The sequence below is a fragment of the Rattus norvegicus genome, chromosome 1 (genome assembly GCF_036323735.1).
Source record: "Rattus norvegicus strain BN/NHsdMcwi chromosome 1, GRCr8, whole genome shotgun sequence".
NCBI lineage: Eukaryota > Metazoa > Chordata > Mammalia > Rodentia > Muridae > Rattus > Rattus norvegicus.
The window spans coordinates 140268923-140296244 of record NC_086019.1 but is presented as its reverse complement, the minus strand read 5'-3'; the positions used below and the strand labels follow the sequence as shown (position 1 = coordinate 140296244).

The following is a 27322-nucleotide window of genomic DNA, read 5'->3' as shown; positions in this document are numbered from 1 at the left end:
TCTGTTTCTTACAATCTTCCTACCCTCTCTTCCGCTGGTTCCCTTGTGCCTTGGGTGAGTTGTTTGCTTATGAGATATATCAGCTGGGGTGGGGCTCCCCATAGTCTCGTACAGTCTGCATTTTGACTAGTTGCAGCTCATAGCCAAAGACAAGAAGGAGAATTTCTTTTATATTGGGATGAAGAGCAAATAATGCTAATGGGTGATGTCCTCTCAGAAACAATGGGGGGCTAAAAGGCAGAGAGGTGGGACATTCATGTCAATGAAAGCAAAATAAACAAATGAAACATGGTCAGACTGCCAGCGAAAGTATCTTTCAAAACTGAAGACAAAATCAAAACATGTCAGGCAATCAAAGCTGAAATGGTGCTTTTCCAGCTAACATGTCGTACATGAAAACCAGAGTCATTTATGTTGAAAGGAAATGACACCAGATGGTAACTCAAATCTACAAGAAAAGATAAAGAATAGCAAAATAACCTCACCTAAATATATGTGTAAATATAACCTATTATACATGGATGCACATATTTTCTCCTTTCTTCCCTAAGCTTTAAAATGTAAGCTAGAAGGAAAGAAAAGCTATAGCACTATCTATTCCGATTCTTGACATGAAAGAGTATAAAATATAATAATCCTCAGCACAAATAATGGAAGAACTGAAGCCTTGTTACAGCAAATTCCTATATTTCACCAGGGTTCAACCTAAATTAGCTTGCTCTAAGTTGAAATGTGCATGGCATTATTTAGAAAACATTCATGAAATAAATTTTAAAGCAATGGGAAAACCAACAAAGGAATTAAATTTACACAATTAAAATTTCCATTCGACAGAAAATAAAGAAAGCAAAGGACCAACAATAGTATAAAAAGAGACCAACAAATCTCAAAGAGCAAAATACTAGTGGTAATTCCAAGGCGCAATTGTTTCGTCAAAGGTGAATGGGCGATTAAGTCATACTGAAAAGCAGGAAGTTCAAACTGGAGACTACAAATTAAAAAATAACTGGAACCTCAGTTCAGAGGACACTTCAGATTCAAAGCTGCAAGTTTAGTGTAAGTAAAAGCACATAGAATATGTACCATAAAAGAGACCATATTAAATGTGAAAAATAAAAGGAAATGTATAGCAAGAAAGCACAAGTCTCAGGGAATATGAGTCTTCATATTAATATAAATTATATTGATAGATTGAAGATTTATTACCACAAACACTATACATAAACAAGAACAGAAGGATCAAATTCAGCAAGATGTGATAGTAATTACAAACACATAAACCCTTGATAGCACGGTTCCAAAACAAGGAGGCAAAAATTAACAGAAATGAAGAAAAGGCGAAAAGTCATGTCAATGGTTTGGAAACATCAGTATTCCATTCTCGGGAGCATGTGTTACAACTAAACAGGACATATGCAAAGATGTATACCAGAAGAATCCTGAAGGCCAACCTGCTATAATTAAGATACCCATTACCTTCTCCTTGGAGGTTGTAAAATGCGTGTTCATGTCAAGAATCTGAAGCACCCTTCCTGAAAACTCATATGCTAAATTCATAATAAAATATTCACAAATTTAGAAGAATGAAAAATATGTTCTCTTATCAAAGCAGAATTAAATCACATATTCAAAGCAAAGGAAAGCGGTAGAGCTTACTCACCAGACATTGATAAATGAAGAAACACGCAACTTAAAAAATTCACCCGAAAAGTACAGAACAAAGGCTGAGGAGATTGCTCAGTGAGTAAAGAGCTTGCTGTGCAGGCCTAGGAACCTAAGTTCAGATCCTCAGGACCCTTGTAAAAGTTCAGACACAGTGGCAGACATCTGTCATCAAAGAACATGGAAGTGAAGACAGAAAGGATCTTGGGAGCTTGCTGACAAGCCAGCCTGGTCATTCCGTAAGCTCCAGAAATAGAGGAAGACAGCCATGGCTTCCACATGTTCATACAGAGGTACACACACCTACCCACATGCACGTATGTATATGGCACACACACACACACACACACACACACACACACAGAGAGAGAGAGAGAGAGAGCAAATAAATCAGAAGAAACATGATAATTGAAATGTTCAGAAAGGAAAATACCATATAATCAAGGCAGAGGCTCCACCTGAGGTGGAGTACTTAGGAGAGACAGGAAGGTTCTACACCACTGCCTTACCTTCTATCATCAGGCCACAGAATACTAAACACAAACAGACGGTAATCAAGCTCAAGGAAACAATAAACATTATGATGGGAGCTATTAAAATAGAAAACATGTAGACATCAACATTCATTCCCTGGTACAAAGTCAGCAACATTTACCCTGATGATTAGCAGACAGCCAAAGGGAGGACAAAGTACAGATGATTAAAACCAAGAAGAAAAATGATTTAAAAATTATTAGACATTTAAGGGTGCAAATACAGACACATCCCTAAAAGTCCACAATTGGTCTAATTTATCGCAAGAGAGAGTAAAATTAATTTTTTATTATTTCTAATATAAATAATTAAATTAAGACTAAAAATGTATTTTCTATAAAGAAAATTCTAAGCCAAAATGGTTTCAATGACCTACATTTAAAGACCATGAAACCCTAGCACTTCAAGGTGGAGGCAGGAGAATATGTAAGTTTAAGCACATCTTAAGGTGTATATTATACACTATAAATCCCAGGACATTCTGGGCTACAGAGTAAGACCCTGTCTCAAAAGATGAAGAAAGCTAAACCAAGAAAAAACAAAATGATGGGGACGACAAATATTTATAAGGAGGTAAAGAAACTGGTGTCTTTATACATTACTTATAGGAATATAAAATTCTCAGGCTCCGAAAGCAAATAGTTACCTTAGCATGAAAAACATGCTCGACATACAGCTTAGCAAGTTCCGTCATAGAGAAACACATATCTAGTAAACAATTTGTTAGAGATATACATGGCAACATTGTGTATAGTATTTCCAAAGCAGAAAGGATCCTGGTATTTGTGAACTGATTAATGGATAAATCGAATGTGGTATATCCACCCCAATGAACACTACTCAGCTGTATAAAAGGAACCACGTACTGGTGCATATAACATGATGGAGAAACCTTGAAACTGTGTCATGAGCAAGAAATCGTGTTCTAAAGATGGTATATTATAAGATACTACTTATATGGACATTGGAAAATTAAAATGGATAGAAAAAGAATCAAGATTATTACCTTGTTGGGGTTCATTGAGAGAATAAATTCTGGTGGGATTGATCAGTCAAGCAGAAGTGGGGCTAGCATTCTAAAACTGGATTAGAGTGAGCATTTCAGAGCTCCATATATTTGCTGGAAAAACATGTACATCTACATGGGTGAAAACTTATAGCAAGCTATAAAATAGCACACATACAAGACTCATGAGCTTAGGGTGAACTATAAAGCTTACTTGTTAGGAGGCAGAAAGAAAAACATTCAACTATATTTCTTTTTTTTAGAGCATAATTATATTAAAATGTTTAATTTTTATCTGAAACAAAAATTGAATGAACATCCTTAGTTTTACTTAGACATACTAATATCTGCATACTAATATCCTAATTATGCAACCTCATACCTTATTCATCAGTTTTTTTCCCTTTTTTTTTTTTATTAACTTGACTATTTCTTATATACATTTCGAGTGTTATTCCCTTTCCCGGTTTCCGGGCAAACATCCCCCTCCCCCCTCCCCTTCCTTATGGGTTTTCCCTCCCAACCCTCATCCCATTGCCGCCCTCCCCCCAACAGTCTAGTTCACTGGGGGTTCAGTCTTAGCAGGACCCAGGGCTTCCCCTTCCACTGGTGCTCTTACTAGGACATTCATTGCTACCTATGAGGTCAGAGTCCAGGGTCAGTCCATGTATAGTCTTTAGGTAGTGGCTTAGTCCCTGGAAGCTCTGGTTGCTTGGCATTGTTGTACATATGGGGTCTCGAGCCCCTTCAAGCTCTTCCAGTTCTTTCTCTGATTCCTTCAACGGGGGTCCTATTCTCAGTTCAGTGGTTTGCTGGTGGCATTCGCCTCTGTATTTGCTGTATTCTGGCTGTGTCTCTCAGGAGCGATCTACATCCGGCTCCTGTCGGTCTGCACTTCTTTGCTTCATCCATCTTGTCTAATTGGGTGGCTGTATATGTATGGGCCACATGTGGGGCAGGCTCTGAATGGGTGTTCCTTCAGTCTCGGTTTTAATCTTTGCCTCTCTCTTCCCTGCCAAGGGTATGCTTGTTCCCCTTTTAAAGAAGGAGTGAAGCATTCACATTTTTTTTTATTAACTTGAGTATTTCTTATATACATTTCGAGTGTTATTCCCTTTCCCGGTATCCGGGCAAACCTCCCCCTCCCCCCTCCCCTTCCTTATGGGTGTTCCCCTCCCAACCCTCCCCCCATTGCCGCCCTCCCCCCACCAGTCTAGTTCACTGGGGGTTCAGTCTTAGCAGGACCCAGGGCTTCCCCTTCCACTGGTGCTCTTACTAGGATATCCATTGCTACCTATGAGGTCAGAGTCCAGGGTCAGTCCATGTATAGTCTCTGGGTAGGGGCTTAGTCCCTGGAAGCTCTGGTTGCTTGGCATTGTTGTACATATGGGGTCTCGAGCCCCTTCAAGCTCTTCCAGTTCTTTCTCTGATTCCTTCAACGGGGGTCCTATTCTCAGTTCAGTGGTTTGCTGCTGGCATTTGCCTCTGTATTTGCTGTATTCTAGCTGTGTCTCTCAGGAGCGATCTACTTCTGTAGAAGCATTCACATTTTGATCATCCGTCTTGAGTTTCATTTGACTAGGCATCTAGGGTAATTCAAGCATTTGGGCTAATAGCCACTTATCAGTGAGTGCATACCATGTGTGTTTTTCTGTGATTGAGTTAGCTCACTCAGGATGATATTTTCCAGTTCCAACCATTTGCCTACAAATTTCATAAAGTCATTGTTTTTGATAGCTGAGTAATATTCCATTGTGTAGATGTACCACATTTTCTGTATCCATTCCTCTGTTGAAGGGCATCTGGGTTCTTTCCAGCTGCTGGCTATTATAAATAAGGCTGCGATGAACATAGTGGAGCACGTGTCTTTTTATATGTTGGGGCATCTTTTGGGTATATGCCCAAGAGAGGTATAGCTGGATCCTCAGGCAGTTCAATGTCCAATTTTCTGAGGAACCTCCAGACTGATTTCCAGAATGGTTGTACCAGTCTGCAATCCCAACAACAATGGAGGAGTGTTCCTCTTTCTCCACATCCTCGCCAGCATCTGCTGTCACCTGAGTTTTTGATCTTAGCCATTCTCACTGGTGTGAGGTGAAATCTTAGGGTTGTTTTGATTTGCATTTCCCTTATGACTAAAGATGTTGAACATTTCTTTAGGTGTTTCTCAGCCATTCGGCATTCCTCAGCTGTGAATTCTTTGTTTAGCTCTGAACCCCATTTTTTAATAGGGTTATTTGTCTCCCTGTGGTCTAACTTCTTGAGTTCTTTGTATATTTTGGATATAAGGCCTCTATCTGTTGTAGGATTGGTAACGATCTTTTCCCAATCTATTGGTTGCCAATTTGTCCTAACCACAGTGTCCTTTGCCTTACAGAAGCTTTGCAGTTTTATGAGATCCTAATTGTCGATTCTTGATCTTAGAGCATAAGCCATTGGTGTTTTGTTCAGGAAATTTTTTCCAGTGCCCATGTGTTCCAGATGCTTCCCTAGTTTTTCTTCTATTAGTTTGAGTGTGTCTGGTTTGATGTGGAGGTCCTTGATCCACTTGGACTTAAGCTTTGTACAGGGTGATAAGCATGGATCGATCTGCATTCTTCTACATGTTGACCTCCAGTTGAACCAGCACCATTTGCTGAAAATGCTATCCTTTTTCCATTGGATGGTTTTGGCTCCTTTGTCAAAAATCAAGTGACCATAGGTGTGTGGGTTCATTTCTGGGTCTTCAATTTTATTCCATTGGTCCATCTGTCTGTCTCTGTACCAATACCATGCAGTTTTTATTACTATTGCTCTGTAATACTGCTTGAGTTCAGGGATAGTGATTCCCCCTGAAGTCCTTTTATTGTTGAGGATAGCTTTAGCTATCCTGGTTTTTTGTTATTCCAGATGAATTTGCAAATTGTTCTCTCTAACTCTCTGAAGAATTGGATTGGTATTTTGATGGGGATTGCATTGAATCTGTAGATCGCTTTTGGTAAAATGGCCATTTTTACTATGTTAATCCTGCCAATCCATGAGCATGGGAGATTTTTCCATCTTCTGAGGTCTTCTTCAATTTCTTTCTTCAGTGTCTTGAAGTTCTTATTGTACAGATCTTTTACTTGCTTGGTTAAAGTCACACCGAGGTACTTTATATTATTTGGGTCTATTATGAAGGGTGTCGTTTCTCTAATTTCTTTCTCGGCTTGTTTCTCTTTTATTTATTTGATTTAACTGATTTATTTGAGTTAATTTTATACCCAGCCACTTTGCTGAAGTTGTTTATCAGCTTTAGTAGTTCTCTGGTGGAACTTTTGGTATCACTTAAATATACTATCATATCATCTACAAATAGTGATATTTTGACTTCTTCTTTTCCGATCTGTATCCCCTTGACCTCCTTTTGTTGTCTGATTGCTCTGGCTAGAACTTCAAGAACTATATTGAATAAGTAGGGAGAGAGTGGGCAGCCTTGTCTAGTCCCTGATTTTACTGGGATTGCTTCAAGTTTCTCTCCATTTAGTCTAATGTTAGCAACTGGTTTGCTGTATATGGCTTTTACTATGTTTAGGTATGGGCCTTGAATTCTTTCCAGGACTTTTATCATGAAGGGGTGTTGAATTTTGTCAAATGCTTTCTCAGCATCTAATGAAATGATCATGTGCTTTTGTTCTTTCAGTTTGTTTATATAATGGATTACCTTGATGGTTTTCAGTATGTTAAACCATCCCTGCATGCCTGGGATGAAGCCTACTTGATCATGGTGGATGATTGTTTTGATGTGCTCTTGGATTCGGTTTGCCAGAATTTTATTGAGTATTTTTGCGTCGATATTCATAAGGGAAATTGGTCTGAAGTTCTCTTTCTTTGTTGTGTCTTTGTGTGGTTTAGGTATAAGAGTAATTGTGGCTTCATAGAAGGAATTCCGTAGTGATCCATCTGTTTCAATTTTGTGGAATAGTTTGGATAATATTGGTATGAGGTCTTCTATGAAGGTTTGATAGAATTCTGCACTAAACCCGTCTGGACCTGGGCTCTTTTTGCTTGGGAGACCTTTAATGACTGCTTCTATTTCCTTAGGAGTTATGGGGTTGTTTAACTGGTTTATCTGTTCCTGATTTAACCTCGGTACCTGGTATCTGTCTAGGAAATTGTCCATTTCCTGTAGATTTTCAAGTTTTGCTGAATATAGGCTTTTATAGTAAGATCTGATGATTTTTTGAATTTCCTCTGAATCTGTAGTTATGTCTCCCTTTTCATTTCTGATTCTGTTAATTTGGACACACTCTCTGTGTCCTCTCGTTAGTCTGGATAAGGGTTTATCTATCATGTTGATTTTCTCAAAGAACCAACTTTTGGTTCTGTTGATTTTTTCTATGGTCCTTTTTGTTTCTACTTGGTTGATTTCAGCTCTGGGTTTGATTATTTCCTGCCTTCTACTCCTCCTGGGTGTATTTGCTTCTTTTTTGTTCTAGAGCTTTTAGGTGTGCTGTCAAGCTGCTGACATATGCTCTTTCCTGTTTCTTTCTGCAGGCACTCAGCACTATGAGTTTTCCTCTTAGCACACCTTACATTGTGTCCCATAATTTTGGGTATGTTGTACCTTCATTTTCATTAAAGTCTAAAAAGTCTCTTAATTCTTTCTTTATTTCTTCCTTGACCAGGTTATCATTGAGTAGAGCATTGCTCAACTTCCACGTATATGTGGGCATTCTTCCCTTATTATTATTGAAGACCAGTTTTAGGCCGTGGTGTTCTGATAGCATGCATGGGATTATTTCTATCTTTCTGTACCTGTTGAGGCACGTTTTTTGACCAATTATGTGGTCAATTTTGGAGAAAGTACCATGAGGAGCTGAGAAGAAGATATATCCTTTTGCTTTAGGATAGAATGTTCTATAAATATCTGTTAAGTCCATTTGGCTCATGACTTCTCTTAGTCTGTCTATGACTCTGTTTATTTTCTGTTTCCATGATCTGTCCATTGATGAGAGTGGGGTGTTGAAATCTCCTACTATTATTGTGTGAGGTGCAATGTGTGTTTTGAGCTTTAGTAAGGTTTCTTTTACATATGTAGGTGCCCTTGTATTTGGGGCATAGATATTTAGGATTGAGAGTTCATCTTGGTGGATTTTTCCTTTGATGAATATGAAGTGTCCTTCCTTATCTTTTTTGATGACTTTTAGTTGAAAATTGATTTTATTTGATATTAGAATGGCTACTCCAGCTTGCTTCTTCTGACCATTTGCTTGGAAAGTTGTTTTCCAGCCTTTCACTCTGAGGTAGTGTATGTCTTTGTCTCTGAGGTGTGTTTCCTGTAGGCAGCAGAATGCAGGGTCCTCGTTGCGTATCCAGTTTGTTAATCTATGTCTTTTTATTGGGGAGTTGAGGCCATTGATGTTGAGAGATATTAAGGAATAGTGATTATTGCTTCCTGTTATATTCATATTTGGATATGAGGTTATGTTTGTGTGCTTTTCTTCTCTTTGTTTTGTTGCCAAGACGATTAGTTTCTTGCTTCTTCTAGGGTATAGCTTGCCTCCTTATGTTGGGCTTTACCATTTATTATCCTTTGTAGTGCTGGATTTGTAGAAAGATATTGTGTAAATTTGGTTTTGTCATGGAATATCTTGGTTTCTCCATCTATGTTAATTGAGAGTTTTGCAGGATACAGTAACCTGGGCTGGCATTTGTGTTCTCTTAGGGTCTGTATGACATCAGTCCAGGATCTTCTGGCCTTCATAGTTTCTGGCGAAAACTCTGATGTGATTCTGATAGGTCTGCCTTCATATGTTACTTGACCTTTTTCCCTTACTGCTTTTAATATTCTTTCTTTATTTTGTGCGTTTGGTGTTTTGACAGTTATGTGACGGGAGGTCTTTCTTTTCTGGTCCAATCTATTTGGAGTTCTGTAGGCTTCTTGTATGCCTATGGGTATCTCTTTTTTTAGGTTAGGGAAGTTTTCTTCTATGATTTTGTTGAAGATATTTACTGGTCCTTTGAGCTGGGAGTCTTCACTCTCTTCTATACCTATTATCCTTAGGTTTGATCTTCTCATTGAGTCCTGGGTTTCCTGTATGTTTTGGACCAGTAGCTTTTTCCGCTTTACATTATCTTTGACAGTTGAGTCAATGATTTCTATGGAATCTTCTGCTCCTGAGATTCTCTCTTCCATCTCTTGTATTCTGTCGGTGAAGCTTGTATCTACGGCTCCTTGTCTCTTCTTTTGGTTTTCTATATCCAGGGTTGTTTCCATGTGTTCTTTCTTGATTGCTTCTATTTCCATTTTTAATTCCTTCAACTGTTTGATTGTGTTTTCCTAGAATTCTTTCAGGGATTTTTGTGTCTCCTCTCTATGGGCTTCTACTGGTTTATTTATGTTTTCCTGGAATTCTTTCAGGGATTTTTGTGTCTCCTCTCTATGGGCTTCTACTTGTTTGTTTATGTTTTTCTGGAATTCTTTCAGGCATTTTTGCGATTCCTCTCTGTAGGCTTCTACTTGTTCTCTAAGGGAGTTCTTCATGTCTTTCTTGAAGTCCTCCAGCATCATGATCAAATATGATTTTGAAACTAGATCTTGCTTTTCTGGTGTGTTTGGATATTCCATGTTTGTTTTGATGGGAGAATTGGGCTCCGAATTTGCCATGTAGTCTTGGTTTCTGTAGCTTGGGTTCCTGCGCTTGCCTCTCGCCATCAGATTATCTCTAGTGTTACTTTGTTCTGCTATTTCTGACAGTGGCTAGACTGCCATATAAGCCTGTGTGTCAGGAGTGCTGTAGACCTGTTTTCCTGTTTTCTTTCAGCCTGTTATGGGGACAGAGTGTTCTGCTTTCGGGCGTGTAGTTTTTCCTCTCTACAGGTCTTCAGCTGTTCCTGTGGGCCTGTGTCTTGAGTTCACCAGGCAGGTCTCTTGCAGCAGAAAAGTTGGTCTTACCTGTGGTCCTGAGGCTCAAGTTTGCTCGCGGGGTGCTGCCCACGAGCTCTCTGCGGTGGCAGCAACCAGGAAGATCAACTATATTTCTGATTTGGGAAACTTCCCAATATTAAACGTTCACCAAGTATCTGTGCAGTGAAAGTTCTCTTTAAATCCATCCACACTTCTTCATCTTATGCTCATCATTACTTCTTGTTTTAATGGGCCCAACTCTTCTCCATTTGCGCTTGGGTGTGGAGAATGGATGCTCCTTATATTGGCTGCACTGAAGTTGCACTTCTCTTGAAGCTATGGTATCTGTCAAACTCCCAGAAAAACAACCATCAAGCTGTTGGTTTCCTGATCTAGTGTTGTACTTTGGAAATCTGTCAGAAGCACTGAGTTGTATGGTACACTACCGAGGCATACGACTGGCATTTTGTTTCTGTTGTCTATTTAGGAAACTATTTTCCTCCTGTTTATTCATAGAAAACTTGGAGTTGTTGCCCTATACTTGAAAAACTGCCCCCTTTTCTCATAACATATGGCCTCTGATGTGTCTGCAGGCACCACAAGCCCAGTTCTGGGTGCAATTATACAGACCATGGGGCTTGGAAACTCTTTCCAAATTGTATTCGTTGTCTACAGCGTTCATTAAGGATGTAAAGGGGAGGAATCTCTAAAGACAGCTGTCTGCTACCAAGAAAGGCAACACCTCTGTCTGAATGGCAGTGAAGACTAATTCAGCAGTGCTATTCTTCAGAACTCAACAGGACAGAGGGAAGAAGAAAAGAAAGCATCCTCCTAGAGAGTAATTGGGTAATTGGAGGAATTATGGAAACATTCAGGATTCCATTTGGATGCTGTACTAATTACAATAAGCCAAAGTCAGTTCAGTGGTATGTAGCACAATCCTATAGTCCTCACCTTTCTGCTGTGCAGAGGAATGTTTCCCTACATAATGAGCCCCTCTAGCCCTTTATCAACCCTTAGCTTTCCTGGTCCTCCAATGAACCAAGTGCAATGTTCCCAGACCATTTCTTCTGGCAGCTGGTTTCTGGTTCAGAGAAAGAAAGCATCCTAATTGCATTGAAATGAGAAAGTAAACCCAACTTGTGACTGGGGCATCTCTTGACCACAGAGCTCAGGCAGGGAGATCTGCCGACTGTAGGTTCCAAGGGTTGATTCATTAGGGTGAAATTGATCTGTCTGAAGGGCTCAGAGTCCAGAGCAGAGTTCTTAGGCAATTCCTGTACTGCCACTCTAATACAAGCTTGACACTTTCTAGGAGTTAAAACAGTCAAGGCAGCCACAGCTGCAGTTTGCTTTTTCAATATTGATAGTACAGAGGTCTCCTGACCTCACCGAAGAATGAACACTCAATTCTCTCACATAGTCAAAGAGAGCCAAAGAGACCAAGCTTTTTCTTCAAAGTAGGCATTCATATTATGTCTTTAGTTTCTTATTTTCCCATCCACATACATAGCTAATGCCACATCTTCCTTTTCTTTATTGAGCAACTAACACGAGCTAAGCATGTTTGGCTGTTTTGCTTTACTCAAGAGAGGAAGCAAATAGAGTTCCATATCTATTAAGATTGGCACTTATTTCTTGTTTTAGTTTTCATGTATGCATGGGTGTGGATGGTGGTGTGTGTGTTGCGGTGGGGATTGGGTGGTAGCCAGAGGTCGGTTTCATGTATTGTTCTTCAGGAACCAGTTAACTTTTGTTTTGAAACAGGTCCTCTCCTAGGTCCTAGGGTCTACTGATTAGGACAGATTGCCTGGTAGTGAGCCCCAGTGATATTCCTGCCTGAGCCTCCTCAGAACTAGTGTTATAAGGGGCATGCCATTTGTACATGACATTTCACATAGGTGCTGGATAGAAATCAGCTCCTCATGCTGGCATGCAGATATTTACTAACTGGGGAAAAGGCTACATCAGCCCAAGGATGGTGGTAAAACCAGATTTGTTTGACTCTTCAGCAGAAATCCTGAAATATGTGTGAGAAACTGAAGGAGCTTAAGGGGTTTGTAACCCCATAAGAACAACAATACCAAACAAGCAGACCCACCAGAGCTCCCGGGAACTAAACCCCCAACCAGAATACACGTGGAGCAGCCTACAGCTCCAGCCACAGTTGTAGCAGAGGATGGCTATCAATTGGAGGAGAGGCCTTTGGCCCTGTGAAGGCTTGATGCCCCCAGCATATGGGAATGCCAGGGTGGGGAGGCCGGAATGGGTGGGAAGGTGGTGGAGCACTTTCATAGAAATGGGAGGAAGGGGGATGAGATAGGGAGCTTCTAGAGGGGAAACTGGGAAAGGAGATAACATTTGAAATGCAAATTAAAAAATACCCAATAAGAGAAAAGAAAAAATTGAAAGACCCATTCAAATTGAAGGCTTCCATAGTGTCTTTTAGTGGGACAGCACAGCTGCTTCAAGCATTCTTTGAGAGTCTCTCTTGCATCCAGCGTGTGTCCACAAGCTGGGCATCTCCTTCCATGTGCAGCAATCGATCCACTCATCACTGTATTGGCATTCTCTCAGATGATGCCAATAGACTCTCAATTCCTACCCTCTCTCACCTCTTTGCCAAGAAAAATCTACTGGAAATCAGCCTGTCAACTCAAAATGAATGATATATGTTTGGATCATGTCAAAGAGTCTACTTGTCTGGCCAATTGCCTGCCCCTAGGTTGTTGATGGGAATCAGCCAATGAAAAGCAGGATGTAGCCAAAGCAAAAGGCAGATCAATAACATCACTCCCCTTGCTGTTACTCCCAAAACAAAGCCTTAATAGTCTTTCCCTACAACATTTTTATTAGTGTGGATTGACTTTTTAAAAAAAGTCATTTTTGAAAACAATAGCCTCGTAAACTTACTTTTTTTAGTCAATAGTGTCTCTTTCTCTCTCTCTCTCTCTCTCTCTCTCTCTCTCTCTCTCTCTGTGTGTGTGTGTGTGTGTGTGTGACATTTGAAAACACAAGGCAACAACTTAATTTTTTTACAGTTTTACTTTGTGTGAATGTGAGTGTGTGTGTGTGTGTGTGTGTGTGTGTGTGTGTGTGTGTGTGTGTGTGTGTGTAAGGAATAAGGAAGAGCTCCTTGTGGGTTTAGGTTTGTAGTATAGTAGCAATTAAGGAAGGGGAAAAATTTTCAAATATGCTGGAGCATTTTTTTTCAACAAGCCTTGCTCTCAAGGGAAACTATTCAACCAAAGTCCAATTTGATGGTCTCTTACTAACCCCATAGTGACTTGATACATGAGAGACAACCAACTCCAAGAAACTTCAGAATTCACAGTAGAAAACACTCTGGCTATCAGTTTCATTTAAAAATGGTGAACAAGACACACAGTGTACATAGTTCACAGATACAGATCTCTAACAGGCTTCAATCAGGAGAGTAGAGCATGCCATCCTTCAAATTTTCTTTACCAGGACACCCTTCAGAAACCATTACCAAGAGTTTCTCTTACATAGTTTGTACCTCATGTCCACGTGTCATATACAAAAAGTAGGCAACAGAATGAGGGAAAATGTAAGCAATGCAATTAGTCTTATAATGACCCCAGATCTAGATTTCAAACAACTGTGGCTTATTTAAGATTCTAATACACAGAAAGGACAACCCACAGCACAGGCGGACGATGAGGGCAGATGGAAATCCTAAAATGAGCTAAAAGCAAAGCTGGAGAGCAAAACCACACCAATAGAAGGAAAGTGTAACTTAGACCAGTGCACAGGAAACAACCAAGGAGACAATTGTGGAACTCAGAAGAACAAATAAAAAAATCAGCTTAACTGACAATCAGTGAGAGAAAAAGTCGCAGGGAAATTATTTCATATCCACAGACTGTGAAGTGGAACAAAAGTATAACATGCATGTTTAATGGAGAAAATAATGACTATAAATATCTAAAAAAAAGAGATGAAATGTTTAATCAACAATAATGTAGGAAAATTATCCTAATTTATTATTAGCCACAGATTTATACAGCAGGAAGCTTAGAGATTATTATTACTGAAAAGATGTAAAACATCATATGATTAAAAGTAAAATATATACAGGCATAACATTTCATGAATTTAGAAAACAAATTTATCCACAGAATAGGAAAACTTTCTCCATAGAAAAATGATGAATTACTAATGACATCTCAGAAAAGCATGTATCTAAGCAGAGAAAGTAATATCTTCTAATGGGAGAAAGCAAGTTAGAATTTTTGTCAAGCTAACAAAAAATTGAAGAAGTGATGCTTAGGAAAGTATCTTATAAGAAAGAAGATAAAAGTATCTAATAAGAAGAAGTGAGGTTGACATCTATATTTATACAAAGAAGAGAATTAAAAAAGAATAAAAAGGTAAGTAATATCTTTAAATTCTTATCTAACAATGTTTTAACACATTAATGTTCAGTTCTATCTTTGATTATGTATTATCATGTGCATATGATATATGAGTATATATAATACAATTATATCCAAGTGAAATTAGTTTTACAAATCACATAATGAATTGGGAAGCTGGTCATTATAAATTAACAATATAGTGTTCTTTTAAATTGGATGAGGGTTTATAATAATTTTACATTGCAAACCTAGCCTATTTTAAAAGGAAGTAAAATTGGCATGAAGAAAATAGAATTTTATAAAGTATGCACTTTAACCTACAAAAGGGTGAAAAACAATAGAAAACTCAAACAGGGACATGTAGCAAGAACAAACATGGACCAGGAACAACTATGCCAAATGCTAATCCAGCTATATCAGTAACTGACTCTCCAGTTAAAAAAGCAATTGTACTAGTAAAAAGTCAGATGTTGTTAGAGTGGCTCAAAAAACAGAGCAAGACTAAATAGTGTTTAGAAGAAAACTTAACTCAAACACTTATAATTCTATCCATCAGAAGCTTGTGATGGTTTGAAAAGGTAAAGTCTCCAATAGACTCATGTGTTTGAATGCTTGGCCCAAGGATGCTTGGCCCAAAGGGAATGACATTTTTAGTAGATGTGGCCTTATTAGAGGAAATTTGTCACCATGGTGAGGCTTTCATGTCTCCTATTCTCAAGTTTTGCCTACTGTGACACACATTCTCCCCCATGTTGCCTTTAGATCAAGATGTAGAACTCTCACCTTCTCCTCAAGCACCATGTCTGCCTACATGCGACCATGTTTCTCACCATGACAGTAATGGTCTAAACCTCTGAAACTGTAAGCCAGCTCCAATTAAATGTTTTCCTTTAAAATAGTTGCCATGGTCATGGGTCTGTTCGGTGTAATGAAACACTAAAAGATAGGATGGAAATAGGAGGGTTGTGATTTCAAGGCTAGTCTAGTCTCTTAAATGAAACTGCCTCAAAGCATGGAAAGAAAAAAAGACAGACAGACAGACAGGAAGGAAGGAAGGAAGGAAGGAAGGAAGGAAGGAAGGAAGGAAGGAAGGAAGAAAAAAATAAATCTATTCTAGTTGGGAGTTGGAACCTGAGAGAACAGAGCCTAAAAATGAGATGGAGCAAAGGCTTATGCAATAGCCAACTTTATTCAGAGCATCAGAAAATTTATCCTTTGAGGGTTAAAAAGAATCATATGAGTAAGGTGTTCAAACACAAGGATAAGCCACATATGGCAAAAACTTGTTTTTCTATAGAAGAATATTAATGACAACAAACAGTGAAACATATACTATACAAACTTGATTTTAAAAAGAAAACAAGATTTTTCTTATTAATTTCAGATAGAAGCAATGTCAGAGCCAAAATCTATCAATCATAAAGAAAGATGTTACCTAATAATAAAGAGATCAATTTGTTCAGAATACATACCAATTCTTTACAGACAGGCACCTTGCAGAATATCAAACTCTGTAGTAAGAAATTATTGAGCTTTAAGAAATAAATGAATCCATTATCATGGATGGAAACTTCAACACCTATTTATCAGAAATGGGGAGATCAAGTGAGCAGACAGTGGTAAGAACCCAATGATGTTATTAATTAGAGTTCACATTTACAGACAACGTCATCCATCAAGTACAGGATGTACATGCTTCTCAAGGTCACAGGAGGCATCTACGAAAATAGACGACACTCTGTGTCATAAAACAGCTTTTAGTACATTCTAAAAATATACATGTTTCACAATAGCTGCTTGAAGGCCAAGGGAATTAAATCAGAAATGACCAACTGATAAGTAACTTGATGACCTCTAAATGAACATGCTTCTAAATGATAGGACTCGAAAGTGAAATTTTGAAACAAAGTAGAAAATATTTTGAACCAGGAAGAAGAGGAAGAGAAAGAGGAAGAGAAGATACAGTTTGCCAAACTTTCCAAGATGAGTCTAAGGTGGTACTTGGAATAAAATTTGTAGGATGAGATGTATGTGAAGATATAAAAGAAGAAGGGATATTTGAAGTTAACTTTCTAATTTATTTGTTCAGCAATTTGTAAAAGAAGAACACAATAAACTCATGGAAATCTAAAGAAGAAGGGTTGTCTATTCCTCAGCATAATGGTTGGCTGCATTGAAATCATTGTTAGATCAGTTTATGAGTTATATTTAAATGTCTACAATCTTAGAACCTGGATAGAATGTGTAAAGATTCTTCACCAGAATTAAAATAAATGGTATGTATGCCAAATGCTCCGCGTCTTCATTCTGATGTCAAAACTCTTGAGCAGTCATCACCTGTATTCTTTTTGGCATTCTGGTTTTTCTAGCCTTCATCAGAATCACCAGTAGGCACTGCTTGTGGCATATTTGGGGCATTCTTTGTCTCAATTTCCAGATTTTGCCATTTTTCCTACAGAGCAGTTCCAAAGACATCAGAAATTCCTGGTTAACTTAAGTCACAGTAATGCTATACTTTATGTATTATCAACTTTCTGTATTAGCCAGTGTTATAGCTATGATCAAAACATCTAGTTGTCTTTCTGTTTGGATGATAAACATCATGACCGAGAGCTATTTTCTGAGGAGAAGGTTTATTTGCATTACTCATCCTTATTACAGCCCATCATTGATGAAATTCAAAGGAAAAATCTCAAGGCAGTGACCTGGAGACAGGAACGAAAGTAGAGACCACACAAAAATGCTGCTTATTAGCTTGTTCTCCATCTTTTGCTCAGCCTGCTTACCCAGAACCACCTGCCCAGTGGCACTGCCAGAGGGATGAACCTATGCACATCAATCATTAATTAAGGAAATGATGTATAGATTTGCCTACAGGTCAATCTGATTGCAATTTGGCAGTGTAAGGTTTTTTTTTTTTTTCAGAAACAGTAACTTGTGTCAAGTTGACAAAACAAACAAAGAAACAACCCAAAAACCTAATAGCCGGTACATATGGCTTGAAGGAATTATTTTTGTCTCATGGTTTTAGTTTATCAGAAGAATAGGTTTTAAAGAGGAGAGAAGGTCACATAATGCTAGCTAGAAAGAGATGGGACTGGGGATGAATGAACTGGATTGCATGAACTGTATTTCTTCTTTGTCTCTTTTTATTGCACCTAGACTTCAACCTATGAAATGATGCTATGTAGATTCAAGGCAGAAAGTGATCTTATAGCTAATCTTCTCCCAGAGTTTGGTGTTATAGGTCTCTCAAAGTAAATTGACAAGATGAAATCTCACACTGATTCTTTGAAGAAAAAAAATCAGCAAAATCCATACACTTTTAACCATAAGAGAACACAATCATTTATTCAAAAATTAAATAGTTATTTTTGAGATGTGTCAGTTGATAAAGGAATCTGCTATTGAACCTCATGACCTGTGTTCAATCCTTTGGTCTTACATGTGAGAGCATTCATTTACACACACACACACACACACACACACACACACACACACACACATCAATTGTGATAAATTTTAAGTGAAACAGGAAAAATTACATATTTTACAGACCTTAAAATGATAAAGGAACACTATGCAAAATTCTATGCATACAAATTTGATAACCTTGATTAAATGGAAAAATTCCTCAAAAACCACATACAACTTAAACTTACACAAGTAGTAGTAGATACCCTGAATGGATTTAAATTTAATAAAAAATTTAAATAAAATTTATAATCATTGAAAGGACTATGCACACATGGCCTTACTGCAGACATTATAAAGGACATTTATGAATTCTACACAATCTCTCAGAGACAATCATTCTAATAATTTGATGAAACCATCATCCCATCACTAACAAGAGTTGACAAAAATATTAGAAGTAAAATAAAGATAATGACTTCATAAAAACATTAGAAAGTCAAATATCACAATGTACAAAAATAATGATAATCCCAACCACTGGGGATTTGCCTAAGTGTAAAAGTCTGATTTAACATTAGAAAAAATTCAGTTAATGTAGCCCATATTATAAGCAAATTGTAAAAAAGGATAAAATTAGGTGATAATATTGAAAACAGCTCGAAGAACATTGTTTTTAAAAAGCAATTCATAATTTTAAAAATAAAAGAAAACTCTCAGTAAACTTTTATAGAGGATGATTTCTCAAGGCCAAAATATGTATGAGACATTATGAGTAAAAAATCCTATTAATGGTGAGAAATATTTTTTCTACTTTAATGTAGAAGAATTCATGGATGACTACCATCATTCCTCATAGCAATGTGCTGAAATTTCTAGCAAATGTAATAAAAATTAAAATGAATTAAAGCCCATATATAGTGTTAAAGGATAACTGTCTATTCACCATAGACCATAACAGCATCCTCTTTGTAGGATGTCAAAATGAAGCAACATAAAGTACGGAAGTTAATAACTGACTAAGGCAAAGTCAAATATCCACGATTAACTTATAAATGCCAGTCACTGTGTACCAGCAATGAACAATAAAAACTGAAATCTAAAACATAGCTCCACCCATGTTAGCAAAAATGAATACATAAGTAAAAACCTATCAAAGTAGTTACAAGATGAATATAAGGAAAATATTGATAAGTGACATCAAACATCATAAATAGAAAGAGATCCCATGTCTGTGGATAGGAAGACTCAATACTATTCAAATATTATTTGTTTCCACCTTGGCTTATATGTTCAGTGCAGGTATAGTCAAAATTCCTGAAAATTATTTTGCAGGTATTAATCAGGTGGTAGACTAGTGGCAAAAAGCCATGCGGAAACAACAGCACATGGGGGAAACTCACATGAGTATCACTAAGCGTAAGATGTAGGTCTGAAAAAATATACAAACGAGATTTAATAAAATTAAAGACTACAGAGATGATAAAGTCCTCAGGGGTTGTCAGCTTACCAGGGGTGTGTGCTTGGGGGAAGGAAAACTAGGTAAACAAAGATACATACACCAACCAATGGACTGAAGTCAGGGACAGCTGTGGTTGAATTAGGGCAATGCTTGAAGAAGTTGTGGAGGAGGGAAACCCCATAGGAAGACCAGCAGTCTCAACTAACTCAGACACCCGAGATCTCTCAGACAATGAGCCACCAACCAGGCAGCACACACTACCTGGTACATGGCCCCAGTCAGATATGCAGAAGAGGATTGCCTGGTCTGGCCTCAGTGAGAGAAGACACATCTAAGCCTCAAGAAACTTGAGGTCCCAGGGAATGGGGAGGCCTGGTAGGGTTGGAGTGGTGGGGAGACATTCTCTTGGACAAAGATGGGAAGAGAGAAGGGATGAGGAACTGTGGGAGGGAGGACCAAGAGGAGGATAATGACTGGACTGTAAAAAAGATAAAAAGATTAAAGATAAATAAATAAATAAACAAATAAATGAATAAATAAAATACTCTAGGTAATTTCATAGTTGTGTGATCGAGGTTGCAAGTCATATATGCAACATACATCTATCTGTATCTATATTATAAGCATAAAATATACTAGACTAGCTACTTGCAATAATAATACTATACCAGTATAAGCTTTATCTCTTATAGTAAATTTAACAATTTAGAGGATGTTAACAGTGTGTGGTGTTAAAGGAATAAGGGCTGTTTTTATATATATGCCTCTCCATTTTGCTGTAAATTTAAAATCTTTCTGAAAAATTAAGAAACCTATGTCTTGCAGACACAAAAGGATTGACACACTCATGAATTCACAGAAACTATGGCAGCATGTACAGAGGTAGCACTGTTTTAAGCCACTCAGTGTTCCAAGACTGAGGGAAGTAGACACAAAAGCCCATCCCTAAACAAGAAACTATTTTCAAAGGACTTCTAAGTGCAAAGGAAAAAACTAGAGTCTTAAACAAACTTAAGGGCAGGCCTCATGCCTAGAAGTTAATGGCCAACACAAAACTCATTCAACATGTTTTGTAGACTTTTGTATAATATTGCTTTGTAGGGGTATTTAGGTTTTTTTGTCTTATCAGTCTTTTGCTTGTATGTTATTGTTTCTGAAAAAACTTTAATAATATAAAAGACAAAAAATAAAGTTGGTACAATCATGCAACATTCAGATTATAAAACATCCATGTTCATAATACTAATTCTGCTGATCCATAACCATGGGAAGCTTTGCATCTTCTAGTGTCTTTTCAGATTTCTTTCTTTGGTGTCTTAAGGTTTTCCTTGTAAAGATCTATGAAGGCATTAATTCTTTACTTAAGTTTACTTAAATGTTTTATAATTTTGTTTTAATGTTTTAATAATGTTTGCTTTAAATATTTAAAATTTTCATGTGATGTATTTTTATCTTAGTGCCTCAACTCCTTCCACCCCACACCATTACCCACCCAATTTTATGGTTGCTTGTGTGATCTCTCTCTCTCTCTCTCTCTCTCTCCTTCTTCTGAACCTCCCTCCCTCCCTCCTTCCCTCCCTCCTTCCCTCTCTCCCTCCTTCCTTCCTTTTTCCCCTTCTTCTTCCTTTTAAAATCTATTGAGTACAATTTGTGTTGTTCATATACTCTTGCCCATAGGGCATGTCATGGAGGAGAGTGGTGGGTTTTTATTCTTTTCCCTTCATGATTAAATTTTGTCTAGACTGAACTAGTTAGAGATTTTGTGCAAGTTGTAACCCTTAGTGTAAGTTCATATGTGCATCTGCCCCTTAGTCTGGAAAACACTGTTTCTTTGGAATAATCTATCACCTGTGGCTCTTATACTCTTTCTTCCCCTCTGTCCCTCAATGACTGCTGAGGCTTGCAGAAAAAGATATGAGATTGACATCCCATTTAGGGCTGAACAACCCACAGTCTCTTATTCTTCTGTATGTTGGTCTGTTTCTGTGTCGTTTGCCATCAGCCTGGTGAGATCTAGGAAATGCATTAATCTATTGATTATATCTATATGTCACTAAGGGTTATTTTAAGACTAAATTTAGCAGTTATAGTAGTAGGCTTTTCTCTGGGGAATAACATCTACCTAGCTACAGACTCTATGCCCCAATAAGAATGCCAGGCAAGGATTCCACTTCTTGGCACATCCCTTAAGTGTAATGACAATGTCCTTGGTCTCTGTCATATTCAGGGCGTTCCTGCAGCAGTGAGCATATCCTATGAGGGCAGTTATTATGGTAGTTCACAGGGTGTGTACTTATACAAAATGATGGTCACTTTTCTCCTCTGGTTGTGTACATCAACTCCCAGCAAGCGCTGTGAAAGCAACCTGGCAGAAGGGAAGCTGCCGTGTCATTATCTGCTTGATTTCTTCATGCTCTATGACTCAGTTCTGTGATATCATCAGCAATAGGGTCTGTCATGTTGTAGAGGATGAGCAGGACCAATGGCAATAGCCTGCAATGTTTAGAGATCTGGGTGACACTATTGCCCAACAACTGAAAAAGAAGTAACACACTTTTGGAACTGTGGTTTTTATTTGCTAGGCTGGATGATACCTACTTGGGTGTGGTTCCCCTACATATAAACTCTTTTCAGTATATGTATGTACCCACATTTTAGGAAGGTTTCTAAATAGTTTCTCTATGACTTTCAAAATGCTGGTTTATGTTACTGAGCCCTATTCTCTCCGCTACCTTGAACCCATTAGCCCTTCCTTTTCTACTATTGCTCTTTCTCCCTTTATCTCATTGTACTTCAAACTTCTCCCTTGAAAGATTTCTATATTTCCAATGATCACTTACTAGCTTTCTAATTTCAGGAGGTTTTCCAAATGAAACATATATATTTAAAGACTAATATCATCCACAGATGAGAGAAAATGTAGTACTTGACTTTCTGTGTCTTGGCTACCTCACTCAGGGTGATAATTTTTTTTTAATTCCACCCAGTTACCTGTGAATTGTATAATTTTAGTTTTTTAATAGATGAATAATATTTTTCATATAAAATGCCACATTATTATTGATTAATAAGTTTATGGGCATCTAGGTTGTTTTTATATCATGGTTATTTTGAACAGAGCAGAAATTAACTCTGTATTAGGATATAAAGTCCACTGGGTATATGACCAAGACTATTATAGCTTGATGATGTAGTAGATGTATTTCCATGGTTTTGAGGAAATTTTACACTGATTTCTAAATTGATTATGGCAATTTTTACTCCCATTGGCAGCTGATAAATGTTCCCATTTTCCCATATCATATCAGTACATTTTATAATTTGATGTTCTGGAAGGAGGTAAAATAAAATCTCAGAGTAGCTTTAATTTGCATTTCTCTGATGGCCAAGGATACATTTAACATTTAAAAAAGTGTTTCTCAGCTATTCTTAATTCACCTTTGAGAACTCTATTTAGTTCTGTGCCACATTATTTTAGTTTGATTGTTGTCTTGGTGTTATTTTTATAAGTTCCTTATGTATTCTAGATACTAACCCTCTGTCAGATACATACCTAATAAATATTTTTCCTTTTCTGTATGCTGCCTCTTTGACAAAATGATAATGTCTTTTGCTGTGCAGAAGCTCTATGGTTTCATGCAGCCCCATTCTTTTAATTGAAAACATATATATATATATATATATATATATATATATATATATATATATATATATATATATCATCATGCTTCTCATTTCTTCTCCTAGATTCTTCCTACCCATTTACCTACAGAATTTTTAAGTTCATTCTTTCTTACTCCTCTCAAAAACGCATGCCAAAAAAACCCCAAAAAACAAAACAAAACAAAACAAAAAACCCAAAAAACAAAAACAAAATTCAAAATGAATATGGGCAAACAAAAACCAAAGAAAACAAAAGAATACCAAAACACTGTCAAACGCAAAAGCAAGTCAAACAACCATGAAATCTGCTTTGTGTTTGCCAACTCTTCCTAGACATGGGGTCTGTACTTGGGGGATTAAAAATACCCAAAAGACTTCATTGCAGCAAACTCACTTTTCCTTTTCTAGGAGGCATAAATTACAAATACCTTCCTGATTAAGGGTAGGCCTTTATTTCAGGTCATTCATGAGTGCTGAGGATGTGTTGGTCTTAGACTTGTTTGGGCATGCTATCTCAATGTGTCATCCCTCTTGTATCCGGAAGGCGCTGTTTCCTTGGTGTCATTCAGCACCTTTGTTTCTTATAATCTTCTCAACTTCTTTTCCACATAGGCAGCTATTGATAAGGTTACCTTATTTAGGATTGGCTGTTATTGTGAGTCTCTCTGCTCATCACCATCTATTTCCTGATCTTAATGTATATACTACTGTGGTCCTGCTCAAAAAGTCTTTGTTCCGTGCCATGAGATCAAGCATATTCCTTCATCAGATTCAGGATATTAGGTCTTAGGTGAAGGTTCTTGACTACTTCTAGACAGAATCATGCAGTTTGAGAAATAAGAATCTACTTTATTCTTTCACATGTAGGTATTCAATTTGACCAGCATAATTTGTTGAAGATGCTTTCTTAACTTTAGTGTATATTTTTTGATTCTGTTAAAAATTATGTCATCATAGATGTCTGTAATTATAGGCAGGTCTTCAATTCTCTAAGAAGGACTCCTTAATGTGTCTGTTTTTAATGTCTGTTCTGTGCAGCTTTATTACTATATCTCTGTAGCATAACTTAGAATCAGGAATGGTGGGACTTCCATAATTTCTCTTATTTTCGAGGAATGTTTTCACTAGACTTGCTTGTTTATGCTTTTATATAAATTTAAGATTTTTCTTTCAGGTTTTGAAAAAATTGGAATGTCGATGGGAGTTACAATGAATTTGTTAAGTGCTTTGGTAGACTGTCCATATTAACATTATTAACACTACTAACTCATGAGTCTTGCCATCTTCTGGTGTTTGTTTCAAACCTTATTATTCAGTCTCTTAAAGTTTTACTGCACAAGTCATTCACTTCATCATCTACATATATTCCAGGATAATGTCATTTTTTTTTGAGGTTGCTGCAAATAGAGTGTTTCCTCAATGCTTTTCTCAGTAAGTTTTCCATTTGTGCATAGGAAAGCTACTGATAATTGTATGGTAATCCTGTGTCCTAATATTTTGCTGAATGTCTTTATCAGCTGTTTGAGTTTTCATAGTACTTAGGATCTTCCTTCCTTCCTTCCTTTCCTCCTTCCTTCCTCCCTTCCTTTCTTCCTCCCTTCCTTTCTTCCTCCCTTCCTTCCTTTCTTCCTTCCTTCCTCTCTTCCTTCCCTCTTTTCTTTCTTTCTTCCTTTCTTTCTCAAAATAGAACTATATTACTTGCATGCAGGATATTTCAGATTCCTGCTTCTCTATTTGTGTCTGTATTGATGTCCTTCACTTGTCTTACTGCTCTAACAAAGAGTTAAAGTACTATGCTACTATGCTGAATAGAAGTAGAGAGAATGGGCATCATTGCCTTCATCCTGGTTTTTGTGGAAATATTTTGAGTTTTTCTCCATTCCACTTAAAATTAACTACATTATTCTCCACATTGCCTTAATATGTTGAGATATGCACCCTGTATTTATAGATTCCCGAAATATGTTTTATCATGATGCCATGTTTAATTTTGTCAAAAGTCTTTTTTTGTCATTTGTTTCTGTCATAGTTTTACCATATTATGCGTATAATTAAAAAATATAGAGAGTAGAAGAAGAGCCTCAGCCTGCAGGTTAAAACGTATAACTTTTGACGAGGTAGCAGAGCAGTGAGAACCACAGTGGTATTTGTCACTGTTGGGTTTCCATTTGCCAAAAACCAGTTTATAGGTGTTTTGAAGAAACTACCTGATGTCTACAAAAATTACTGATACCTGTCTGACCAAGAATTAGAGAATCTTCCCAAAACATTTACTGTTCCAGAGCCTAGAATGTAAGGCAAGGATTCAGAGGTAGATTTTAAAAGATTAAAAGACATTAGAAAGAATTTCTATTATTACAATGATTTGACTTAGCAAATGGTGATTCCTATATGTTATGTCTATTTCTGTGTTGTCTTCACTAGAAAGCACCATGGTAAGAAGAAAAGTGCTGAGTTCATATGGATTCTGTATGGTTTTGCCTTCTTGATTATGAACGTTTTGGCACCAGTATTTCTAGTACTCAGGCCTCTGTTGACAAACACAAAGATCTGAGGAGCCAAAGAATGTGAAAATCCCCATGGGTCGCAAAAGTGGAGTACAGATGGGTGTTGACAGACAGCACACATGCCTCAAATTTTGAAATATTTTTCTTTTCCAGATGAAGGTAGGGTGCTGTTTATAACTGAATAAAATTCTTTATTCAACTACAATAAACTTTCTATCCAATCAGATGGGTAGACATTGGGATTTTTCTAGAAAACATTATGTTTCATGTGTGTCATTGTGACACATACTGAGGTAATCAAATGATAAAATTAGGATAATTATGAGAGGTTTCAATTCATCATCACTAGACCCATTGCTTTGGGCATATGGTAGAACAAAATATCCTCAAAAGTAGATCATGGTAGACGGAGTTATTTCCTTCATGATGTCCAGGAAGCAGAAAAGCAAAGAAAGAGAAGGAATCAGGGTATTAATATCCCATTTATGAATGTGCCTCAAGTGACCTAACTCCCCCTTTCCCACATTGCTAACCCTACCTCCAAGTACCATCACCCTGCTAACTCTATCTCCAAATACCATCACGTTCTAGAGTTCACATCTTCAATAGACAAGGTGTGGAGAAATATATTTATTCAAACTACACCAACATTGAAACAATTATCTCACAGAAGGAAATCTAACATTTGATATTCAAATGACTTGAAGCTGAACTCTAGCTGGAGTGGATGGCCCTAAATACTGTCAAAAATCTGCAATAATTCTCTATTCTTTTAGCTTAACCACCCTACATATTAGCCACTTTAACAAAATGGAATTTGGATGCCTAGAAATATTTGTCAGTGTGAGGAAAGATTGTTTTTAGTTGTCAAAACTGGGATGAGGTCATAGAGGGGGGTTGTTATTGACATGGTGAGAGCAGAGGCCAGGGCCATGCTAAATACCCTACATTCCACAGTGCAGCTCCTCACACGAGATATTATCTGTCCCCTAATATTGGCAATGTCAAGTTTTCAAAGCTTTGCTTTATATTAATAGCACAGAGAGACAGCCACGAGAAAAGCTGGGGCTTTGGGAGTCAGACTAATAAATTTAACATGCAATGGATCAAATAAGAAATATGTAGACATCAACTTCAGAGAATGAGGGTCCCTATGGCAGAAGGCAGATGGCAGACAGTTTGATGGGGTAATTCATTGCTTGACACTAACTAGTGCAAGATTATTTTCACAGAATGCAGGCAAAAAAAGTCAGTGTCACAGAGGCTGGTGCAGGAAGTAGTCATCCTAGAAATTTTAGGATATGAGTCACTCTGATCCATAATATGGGTTTCTTGCCTGTTGATGTAACTTCTTATTGGGAGGTGGCTCTGTAGGATAGTCCATTCAAAGATGTAATATCAGTTCCCTTAATGTTACTTCTTCACTTAGCGGGTTGCACATTGGCCTTCTCACTTGTCTTTCAATAGAAAGAAAATTCAGTGACAAGAAGGATAATATTACTACCTTTGGCTATTATATTTCCCCTTGTGATTGAATAATTGATATTTTTAGTTCGTGAGTATATAAAGCCTTGGCATCTTGGTGCTATGCAGTGATGTATCCCACTGAGAATCTGGCCATGGGCCATAGCGAATTGCTAGAGAAATGTATCCATAAACAGATACCCAAACATCGTTGCTCAGTGGACTCTCTTACATAGTCTAAAACTGCAGCAATACGAAGTGATCAAGCAATGCACGTAATGCGTTTTAATGCAAAACTCTTCCAATTTCTAAAACACTGATCAAAAACAATCCGAGGGAGGCTAGAATTTTCTGTGTTAC

General features: G+C 37.5%; 1 protein-coding gene across 4 annotated transcripts in view; it reads right to left on the bottom strand.

Moving 5' to 3' along the window:
* Agbl1 (AGBL carboxypeptidase 1) overlaps nt 1-27322 on the bottom strand; it is a 906807-nt gene that overhangs the window by 64229 nt on the left and 815256 nt on the right. The window lies entirely within an intron of this gene.